At 43.6% G+C, this 11,713-nt stretch overlaps 1 non-coding gene across 1 annotated transcript; it reads right to left on the reverse strand.

Annotated features, from left to right (window-relative positions):
* Nucleotides 1–8,114: 8,114 nt before the first annotated feature.
* LOC114812394 lies at nucleotides 8,115–8,252 on the reverse strand. Its single transcript, XR_003760048.1, has one exon. It is a non-coding gene; the product is annotated as a small nucleolar RNA SNORA7 (small nucleolar RNA).
* Nucleotides 8,253–11,713: the final 3,461 nt, after the last annotated feature.

Genomic DNA, 11,713 nt, shown 5'->3' on the forward strand with positions numbered 1-11,713 from the left:
TGTGGGACATGGAGTATGTCCACCTTGATTAGCCCGTGTTCACCCCAGCTCTCAATACAGTAACTGTCATATAGTAGGTACTTAACAAATACCATTAAAAAAAAAGAGGGAGAGAGAGATTGGGTATTTTATCCCCATTATACATGTAGGAAACTGAGTCACAGAGGAATTAAATCATTCTTAGCAGGCAAGTGGCAGAGTTGACTCTAGAAACCAGGTGTCCTTTCTTCCAATCTCATGTGCTTTCCACTCAGTCACTCTGCCTCCCTAAGGACACGGGGAAAGAAAATCTCAATGGGCAGCTGGGAGATAGTCACCAGAGACCCTTAGCAAGCAGAAACTAAATGTCTAGAAGTAGAGGGTTTGAGAAGACTGTGGCACTGAGACAGAAGCAGAAACAGTGCCCAACACTGAGGGAAAAACTATGACAGCCTAGGAAAAGGCAAGCCTGACCAGCCCATGGTGCAAAAGGGATTATCACACATCATACACATTCTCTTAGTCATTAGAACTGTTATCTCTGAACCCGGAATGACCAATTATATAGTATATAAATTATTCTCGCCAGTACATTTTTTCACTTCACGTAGTAGTGCTTTGTTCACGTAGTAGTGCTTTGCACAAAGTGGACATTTAATAAATCCTATTATTATAATATGGAAGTCCCCAAAATCAAGTATGGTTCTTGCCTGCACATTCTTTCCCATCACCTAATAATGCTTTGCACAAAGTGAACACTTGTGGAAGCAGCATGGTGTAGTGGATAGAGCACGGGTCTAGGAGTCAGAAGGTCATGGATTCTAATCCCAGCTCCCCCACATGTCTGCTGTGTGACCTTGGGCAAGTCATTTCACTTCTCTGGGCCTCCGTTACCTCATCTGTAAAATGGGGATTGAGACGACAAGCCCCAACTGGGATAAGGACTATGTCCTACCTAATTTGTTTGTATCCAACCCAGTAATGTACTAAGGTACATAACACTAAACAAATAGCATTATTATTATTATTATTATTATTATTATCACTTAATAAATCCTATTACTATAAGCATATCCAAAAAATGAAGGATGATTCTCGCCTGTACATTCTTTCCCATCAACTAGTAGTTGCACATAGTGGACACTCAATAAATCCTATTACTATGCTGTGCATGTCCAGAAAATCAAGGATGAATCAATTTGGCGCTGAAATAGTAGCCTCCGGGAAATGACTTATCATGTGACTCCAACGGACTCCTGTGTCAAAAAGGTCTGCCAAACACCAAAATGGAAGCAGACATCAACACAACCTCCCTTACTCTCATTGTATTCCAGAATTCTTTAAGGAGGGGTATTTTGAAGGAACATTGTGTAAGTCTCTTTGAACCTTTTCTTTCAAAAACAGGACGAGAATTTAAGGAAATGGAAAATTGTTTCCTAGGCAGGGAGCCCCCCTCCCTTCGTCCTCCCGGCCTCACACACACACACACACCCACACACAAACACAAACATACCGACACATCTGTACGGCTATCATTAATCATTATCATGTTCGCCAACAACAGATACCATGCTGACACCAGGAAGCTACCGGAGAGAAGTTATTACTGTGAATTATGGATGATGAAGATTCTGCATGGCTCCCTCTATCCCTCATGCACTCTGAACCTTTACACAAACTCTCATTAAATAGCAGTCCACACACTGACAACTGATTCCAAGAATCTTCTTCATGACAGCTAGGCAGCTTGAAGCCTCTTTTAGTCATCAGTCAAATGTTTTCCAGGCTTTAGCTTCAATGGGTAAAATCTGTCTCCCCCAATGAATTTTTCACTCCATTATTGGTTTCGTGTGTGCTGCTGACTTTAAGAAAAAATGTAATTCTGCTCTGAGTAAAGAACACACAGGAATCTTTCTTATGCAGATATAATTGGTGCAGCATCTGTGGGAGGAGAAAAGCAGCTAGAGAAGGGAAATATGAAATAAAAACCTCATTAAAATTTTCCTCTTCTTTCTTTTATGGATGATCCTGGAAAAAAATGAAGGCCTATCTCTTGATTATTTTGTTCAACATTTAGATGAGAGGTAAAAGAAATGTGGGCTGAAATAAAGAACAGCAATAGGAGGCAAATAGAAGTGAGCATATGAATATCTCATGTGCATCTCGATTTTTCATCCACAAAGCCATCTCTCCAATCTCATTTCCCCATTCTCTGTGATTATTTTGTGTCTATCTCCCCCACTAGGATGAAAAGCAGCATGGCCTAATGATAGAGCACGAACCTGGGAGTCAGAAGGTCATGGGTTCTAATCCCAGCTCTGCCACCTGTCTGCTGTGTGACCTCAGGCAAATCAATTCACTTTTCTGTGCCTCAGTGATCTCATCTGTAAAATGGGGATTGAGACTGTAAGTCCCACATGGGAAAGGGACTATGTCCAACTCAACTTACTTGTAACCAACCCAGAACTTAATATAGTGCCTGGCACATAGTAAGTGCTTAACAAATACCATAATATTAATTATTATTATTAGAAGGCTATTATGTATTCTCCATGCACAAAGTGTTTGTGGGGATCTGGAAGAAAACAAGCCCTCTTTACAATCACCTATACAGAGCCTCAACCCAAAAGGATCTAGATTGTAAACAACTTGAAGGTAAGGATTATATCTTTTGGGAAGGGATTGTCTCTATCTGTTGCTGAATTGTACATTCCAATCGCTTAATACAATGTTCTGCACATAATAAGTGCTCGATTATAGGGTGTTCTGTAAGAGCTCAGTAAGTACCATCCACTGATTGATTTACTGATTAGGTTTAGGGGCATACTATAGCTTCCAGAAGAGTCTGGTGGTATGGCTCTCCCTCTCCAATTCTGGGCACTGCACATGAAATACTTGCCTTAAGGGTGGGGTCAGGGGGTAGATGGGCAGAACGCTCCTCCTTGGGGCCTATGGGTCTTCTTGCCAACAGCCAGAACCTCTTAAAAAGAGGACCCATCATTGTACCTAATCAACATTATCTACTGAGCCACTATTGTTTGCAGGGGACTCTATTAAACACTTGCGAGAGAATAATAGACTCAGTGGACATGATTCGTCCCCTCAAAGGGCTTACAATTAATTTACAGTTCCTAAAGTTCCTAAAGCCATTTAGGTTGAGTCCGTGAGGGAGGTTATAGGATGGCATAAAAGCAGCAAGATCTAGTGGAAAGAACACAGGCCTGGGAGTCAGGGGAACCTGGGTTCTTATTCTGGCTTTGCCATTTGTCTGCTGTGCAACCTTAGGTAAATCCCTTCCCTTCTCTGTATTTCCATTTCCTCTTCTGCCAAAGGGGAATTAAATATTTGTCCTCCCTACCCACTAGATTAGGTATGATCTAATTATCTTGAGACTCTACCAGTGGTGGGCACATAATAATCACTTTATAAATACCAGTAATTTTCTCCAGCTCTCCATAGAGATGCTCCTCCAAAGGCTTTGGATTTGGGGATTACCTCTATCTCCATTCTGTTATACTGTACTCTCCCAAGTGCTCAGTACAGTGTTCTACACACAGTAAGTGCTCAAGAAATATTTGATTGACTGATTGATCAAAGTCCCCCTTATGCATGCTGGAGCATGTGAAGGGATTCTTCAAAGTCATTCAGAAAGTCCAGCCCCTCCAGAAGGCTTTCTCCAAATCTTCCCCGCAGGTCATCTCCACCCAACTATCAATCACTGCAGCATTTTGGCATTCACAATCTCCCATAGCACTTTTGTAAATACCCATTTTCATATTCTATTTAAGCACTTCTTCCTCTTACCTGTAAATAATGGTGGTATTTATTAAGCGCTTAGTATGTGTCATGCACTGTTCTAAGCCCTGGGGTAGACACAATGTAATCAGGTTGTCCCACAAGGGGCTCACAGACTTAATCCCCATTTTAATAATAATAATGTTGGTATTTGTTAAGCGCTTATTATGTGCTAAGCACTGTTCTAAATGCTGGGGTAGATACAAGGTAATCAGGTTGTCCCACACTGGGCTCGCAGTCATAATCCCCATTTTACAGATGACAGAACTGAGGCACAGAGAAGTTAAGTGACTTCTCCAAAGTCATGCAGCTGACATGTGAGGGAGCTGGGATTAGAACCCTTGACCTCTGACTTCCAAGCCTGGGCTCTTACCTCTGAGCTATGCTGCTTAGATGAGGCAACTGAGGCACAGAGAAGTGAAGTGACTTGCCCAAAGTCACATAGCTGATAAGTGGCAGAGCCAGGATTAGAACTCATGACCTCTGACTCCCAAGCCCGGGCTCTTTCCACTAAGCCAGATGTTACACCTGTACCTCCTGCCCTCCCCAAAAGATTCCAAGCTCCTTGTAGACAAGGCTCACATTGACTTCCTCTTTTCCTCTATTGTACTTTTCCACATGTGTGGTGGGGGGGGAATGTTTGTATGTATTTATATGTACATATATTTACATATATACATTATATATCTGTGACTTTGGACAAGTCACTTCACTTCTCTGTGCCTCAGTTACCTCATCTGTAGAAACGGGAATTGAGACTGTGAGCCCCACGTGGGACAGGAACTGTGTCCAACCCAATCTGTATCCATCCCAGTGCTTAGACCAGTGCTTGAGACATAAGAAGCACTCAACAAATTTCACAGATATGTATATGTATGTATATATACTTTCCTTTGTATTCAGAAAAGAGTTTGCTAAGCATGAAATGCACCCTTGAGCGCATATGTGACTGAAAGAGCCAATGCGGAGCCCAAAGACTCAGCCACACTATGTGTTTAAAAACTTTGTCCCTCGTTGTGCTTTCAACATAACACCCTCCCAAGCATTTTGGAAGTCACCTTAGGCATACAATAAAAAATGATGAATACCACTGATGGATTGATTCATTACAAAACTTCCACTCCTGTCAGAGTTGCATTGTCCTCCCTTTACATAGAGAAGATGAAAGACAATCTGAATTGGAAATGACCCCCCCTCTCCTCTTTGAGACTGTCAGATCCCCAGTGTAACCCCCCTGGGTACAGACATGGGGTGTGGGGGGGGGTGGGTCGGGGGGGGTCGTCGTGACAGCGTGTCCATTCTACATGCTGGACGAGAGCACTGTGAAAGTGATGAGCTACCTAGGAGCAGAGAACCAGCCAAGGAAATGTACATCTCTCGTTTACTAGGACATTTTGAGATCAGAGAACGTTTCTATCTTTTTCCCCTCAGGTGCCTTTATTTTTAAAACCTTTATTTTTCCTCTGAAGATTTAAAACCAACACACTCTATAATGGCAGTATAATCAAGGTGAATTATAACTTGGGGCAGCAGAGGTACATATTTCGAACAGGATCTTAGTAGACCTGAAATTGCCTTGTAGCTTCTCATTGTACCATGTTCAAGGTAATGTCTATTGTACTATAAATTGTGACATATCACTATGCCAGCACATAACTGATGGTTCTGGGCTTTGGATATGAATTCAAGACCAACAAAATAACCCCAAAGAGCGCTCTGTCAAAGGTTACATTAGGCAGGGACTAAATGGTATGAGGAAGGACTGGGAGTGGGGCAAACATGAAGAGAAAGAGAGGGAAAGGGAGAAAAAGATGAGGAGAAAGAAGAATTCAGTGGGAAAAGGGGAAGAATAAGAAAGGGGAGCAGGGGAGGAGGGGGAAGTGAAGAGAAAGGAAGAGAAGTGGCGATGAGAGGAGTAGGAAGGCAATCAGTGAATCAGTGAGTGCCTTCTGTGTGCAGAGCACTGTACAAAATGCTAGGGAAAGGACAAGACAATTGAGTTGGCCCTACCCACAAGGAGCTTGCCATCTAGTAATATATTAAAATTTATTACAGATAGGGGAAACAGCAGAATGTAAGGAGATGTACATGAGTACGGTGGGGCTCGGGGGTGGGTGAATATAAGTGCTTAAGGGGTACAGCTCCAAATTAATAGGTGGTGCAGAAGAGAGGGCAAATAAGTGAAATGAAGGCAGGGGATAGAAGGAATGGGAAAGTGGAAGAAAGAGGGGAAAAAAGAGGAAAGTAGGAGAGGGGAGGAAGGGGGAGGAAGAGAGAAGAACAGAACCTACACGTCCTCCTGCTGGCTGCTACTGTCCTCCAGTGACCACCACCAAGCACTTCTGACCCTGGGCAATAATCCACTGCAGCAGTAGCCATGGACTATAGTTGCCCAGCTGCGTTAAGATGCATGGTATAATGGAAAAAGCATGGGCCTGGGAGTCAGAAGGTCATGGATTCCAATCCCAGCTCCACCACTTATCTGCTGCACGACCTTGGGCAAATGGCTTGTGTCGAATCACTTGTGTTGTGAGCTCCCGGTTCGTACCAAACAGGACCTTCCTGGACTGGGGGAGCCTCGGTGACACGTAGTAGAAGTCAAACCACACCTCTGATCACCAAGTTTACTGTGAGAAGTTTTTTACTTAAGTTTACCACAGTGCAAGGGAGTGACACATACACACACTCACTCCATTCCACCAAAGGTCCAATACCCAATCTGTGTGGTCAAAGCAGCCTGTTCTGCCAATGCTGCTTCTTTCTGCTTCCAAACGCTGCTACCTTCTGCTGCCTTCGAGTGCTGGTCGCCTGCTGCTTCTGCTGATCTTAGCGTGCTTCCCTGCTTCTCTGCAAGCTTCTGCCCCTTTGCAAGTTTCCTCGAGATTCAAAATGACCATCTTTTATCTGCCATAGGCATAGCAACTGTGGCTCTACATAGCAGTCACTGATTGGCCCAGGCCTGTTACTGGGTACAGCAGGGAGAGAACATGGGACAACCTCATTACCATGTACCTACCCCAGTGCTTAGAACAGTGCTCCGCACATAGTAAGCGCTTAACAAATACCAACATTATTATTATTATTATTCCCTCCATGCTCCACCCCCACAGGCCAGTGATCACCTGTCTCAGGTAAAGCCCATCAGTGCCTTCGCCAGTCTCTTCCTTCTTGTTGTTCATGGAATCACAGTCACTAACAAAGCAGCTTGTTGTGGACTCACCACAACTTCATTTCTCTCATCTGTAAATGGGTATTGAGAATGTGAAACCCTCATGGGAGAGGGACTATGTCCAACCGGATTTGCTTATATGCACCCTAGTGCTTAGTACAGTGTCTGGGACATAGTAAGTCATTAACAAATACCACAATTATTATTATTATTACTATTATGCAAACTGAAACTTCCAGGATACGAATAGAATTTTCAGATGCAGTCAGACAGATGATGTATTTCCAGCTGTGACAGACTCATTAACAGTTCAGCCAAGGCAGTGATCAATCACTCAATGGTAAATATTGAGCACTTACTGTGTGGAAGGCACTGTATTAAGCCCTTGGGAGAGGAGCAACCAATCACTGGAATTTTTTGAGTGCTTAACCATATGCAAAGCACTGTCCTAAGAGGTTGGGAAAGTACAATACAACAGAGTTGGTAGACACAATCACGGCCTAGTGCTTCAAGCAAGGCCTGGGAGCCAGAAGGATCTGGGTTCTAATCTTATCTCTACCACTTGTCTGTTGTGTGACCTTGGGAAAGTCACTTAACTTCACTGTGCCTCAGTCCCCTCATCTGTAAAATGGGGATTAAGTATGTGAGGGACAGAAGGACACAAGGGACATGGACTGTTTCCTCAGCCCTTAGAACAGTGCCTGGCACATAGTAAGTGCTAAACAAATACTGGAAACAAATACACACTTGCACTTGCAATCCCTGCTTACAAGGAGCTTACAGTCTATAGAGGGAGACAGACATTAAAATAGATAAGGGACGGGGGAAATAAGAGAATGGAAGAATATTTGAGTAAGTATTATGGGGCTGGGGTGAGTATCAAAGTATTATAAAATAAAGTACAATAGAGCTAGTAGATTCAGTTGACCTCAAGGATCTTGTCTTTTATGTTTTATGCCGACGAGTCATTTCCAACCTATAGTAACACCACAGACACACCTCTCCCAGAACACCCCGCTTCCTATCTACAATCATTCTGGTAGTTTATCCATAGAGTTTTCTTGGTAAGAATACTGAGGTGATTTATCCGTGCCTCTTTCTGCACAGTAAACCTGAGTCTTTGCCCTCGACAGTCTCCCATGCCACTGCTGCCCAGCATGGGTGAGTTTTGACTTGTAGCAGATTGCCTTCCATTTGCTATCCACTGGCCAAGCTAGGAATGGAATGGGTAGGCCTCTGTTTGACTCTCCCTCCCGTAATCGACACTGGTAGAGTACTGGAAACTCTCCAGGTGCGACCCGAGGAGGGGACAAGGATCTTATGTAGCCTTATTTCAACAACTGCAAGATTACAGCAGCTCATGCCAGCAACATCACCATCCTCTATAGTGGTGACTGGAGGTTGTCCTGCTTTTCTTTCTTTTTTCTTTTATGTTTTTTGTTAAGCAATTACTATGTGTCAAGCACTGTTCTAAGCCCTGGAGTAGTTATGAGATAATCAATTTGGTCACAGTCCCTGTCCCACTTGGGGCTCCCAATCTAAGTCAGAGGGAGGAGGAATTAGTCCCCATTTTCCAGATGAAATAACTGAGGCACAGAGAGGTTGAGGTACTTGCCCAAGGTGACATAGTAGACAAATGGCAGAGCTGAAATTAGACTTTGGGTCCTCTGATTCCTGGACCTGTGCTCTTTCCATTAGGCAATGCTGCTCCCCTTGAGCCCCATATGGCAAAGGGATTTTGTCCAATCCAATTTTCTGGTATCCACCCCAGTGCTTAGTAGAGTTCCTGGCACACAATGAATGCTTAACAAACACCACAACTATTATAAAAGACCCTACTATAGATCATTCAGCCATTGAGTCAAACCCCAGAACGTGTTACTGATCAGCCCAAATTAGGGAGTCTGATCTGCTTAATCTTGCCATGTGCTTAATGTTACATATCAAACACTTCATTAAAGTGCAACACTGATAGGGCTCAGAAACTGCTCAAAATTCAAAAATACTAACAAGGGCTTCTACAAGTGGATTCATGCATTAACATGATCCTTATCAGGGTGCTAGTATTGAACAATCTTTCCTTTGATATTTATCACATGCCCTGTGGAATGTCATCAACACATGAAAGGCTGTCTGCTTTTAACTCTAAAGTGAGCTTGGGGTGTAGAGTGTGAGTCTTTCATTCACTTGAGTTTGAAGAGGTGAGCGACCCAAAGGGCTCCAAGAGGTGAGTGTCTGGGTCGCCTATGCATTCTGTTATTTTTAACATTATCCTGATAAAAGGAGAATCATTGTGTGCAGCGGTGATGGTGACAGCGATGAAGACGAAGAGGTTGATGATGATGGCAAAGAGAGTAATGGTGTTGATAGTGGTGGTAATGGCCTTCCGGTTTATCAATCAGTCAATCAATGGTATTTATTGAATGCTTACAATGTGCAGAGCACTGTACTGAGCACTTAGGAGAATATCATTAATCAACTGTATTTATTGAGAGCTCAGTGTGTGCGGAGCACTGTACTAAGTGCTTGGGAGAGTACATTGTAACAGGGTTGTAGGCATATTCCCTGCCCATAATGAGCTTACTTTCATTCATTCATTCATTCAATCGTATTTATTGAGCGCTTACTTACTTAATTGGCTTAGCTTCTCCCCTGCACTCCTATTGTCTGAACCCCCAAACCCAGCCCAGCAGAAAGCAACTCCACTCTTCACTGGCTTCCCAGAAGCCATTCTGCCGGAGGTTACTAGGGCCAATAGGGGGCCACAGCAGGGGTTGGAGTAATAATAATAATGCTGGTATTTGTCAAAGCACTTACTATGTGCCAAGCACTGTTCTAAGAGCTGGGTTGGTAATCAGGTTGTCCCATGTGCTGCTCACAGCTTTAATCCCCATTTTACAGATGAGGTAACTGAGACATAGAGATGTTAAGTAAAGCCCAAAGTCACACAGCTAACAGGTGGTGGAGCTGGAATTAGAACCCGCAACCTCTGACTCCCAAGCCGTGCTTTTTCCACTAAGCCAGGCTGCTTCTCTTAGCAGAGCAACCCAGGAGGGAGAGGCCAGTGACCCCGTTACCAAGGAACTGATTGATAGTGCTTGTTACCCCTGGAGCTGGGATTGGGGAAATTGAATACCCACATTGTGGGGGGTTCCAGCAGAGCCTCAAACCTGGAATCCACTACTCCTTTGCCCTTCAGGTCAAGACCCCGGTCAGGGGCACGTGCCTGGAGCACTGAGTACTAAACTGCCCAGAGTTTAGCTTTCAGTCTCCATTTTGAAAGAAAGCTCCATTTCTCCTTTCTAGAGACTCAAGTCCCAGCTGACACAGCAGCCCAGTAACCCTGGTCTAATACCCCAGTTCCTCTCTGATACAAACATGGCCACACAGAATCATTGCTGATAGGACCACCCACCTTGACTCACTTTCTCTAAAATAAGGATGACCGCATCCAACTTTCTGGATGAGGCTCTTCCTGTAGCCAGCAAGACTAAAGCAAACAGCAGAGAACTCTTCTGAGCCCAACAGAGAGCACTCGGCTCTCTGGAGACATTATAAAAGCCAGGCCTGATACTCCTGCAACTGGTATTCCACACTTGGGAAATTCAACACAGTCATCCCAGCGGTGACATTTTTGGGTGAAAAAGTCAATTTGCACAAGGTGGCATGTTTATTTTACTCTCTGACATCCAAATTAACTGTAAATACCGAAGTAGAAAAGTGGGCACCTGGAGAAGAAAACCTTTAGAATCCATGGCTGTAACACACACTTCAAGTCATTGGAATAATTCCCAGAGTTCTGCAGGAACAACCATCTGCGACAGCTACTTTATTTGCTGTTGATTTCCTAGTAGCTAGTCTCCTGATCGAATTAAATATCATTATCAATATGTGTCTGCATCCCTTAAATTATAATCATCAATGGTATTTACTGAGTGCTTGCTATGTACACTGTACTGAGCACTTGGAAAAGCACAATACAATAGACTTGGTGGACGGATTCCCTATTCACAATTGGTTTATAATCCAGTCGAGGAGACGAGCGTTAATATAATTTATAGCCTATCATTTATAGATATGTATATAAGTGCTGTGGGGATATTGATGGGGCAAATAACAAATGCCCAAACTTCACAGATCTAAGCACACAGACGATGCAAAAGGGAGAGGAAGCCGGAGAAAAGAGAGTTTAATTGGGGAAGGCCTCTTGGAGGAGATGTGACCTTAATAAGGTTTTGGATGGGAAAGAAATAATGAGCGGGAGATAACAGATTTGTCATTAAAAATGAGAGTACTAAGAAAAGAAGGGAAGTATTCATTAAAAAGTAGAAGCCGACTTTGGGATAATTTTGCTGGTTCTGGGTCCCTAATGGCCTTTTCCCAGTGTGATGCACAGAACAAAGAACTATCCTGCAGTGAAGAACCTGAGTATATGAGACTGAAAAGCACAAAATAAAATCCAAGGTTGGATTTATTAGGATCAGGTAGGAAGGGATTTGAACTGGAAACCTATAGGCCAGCAAAAAGCGGAGGCTTCATCAGGATATTCCTGGGGTGGAAAACTTGCTTCCCAGCTTGTACTACAGTGTGGCCTAGTGGAAAAAGCACCGGCCTAGGAGACAGAAGGACCTGGGTTCTAATCCCACCTCCACCACTTGTCTCCCATGTGACCTTGGGTAAGTCACTTCACTTCTCTGGGCCTCAATTCCCTCATCTGTAAAATGTGGATTAAGATTGTGAGCCCCATGGAAGAGAGGGACTGTGTCTAAC

The sequence above is a fragment of the Ornithorhynchus anatinus genome, chromosome 5 (genome assembly GCF_004115215.2).
Source record: "Ornithorhynchus anatinus isolate Pmale09 chromosome 5, mOrnAna1.pri.v4, whole genome shotgun sequence".
In the NCBI taxonomy this organism is placed as follows: Eukaryota; Metazoa; Chordata; class Mammalia; order Monotremata; family Ornithorhynchidae; genus Ornithorhynchus; species Ornithorhynchus anatinus.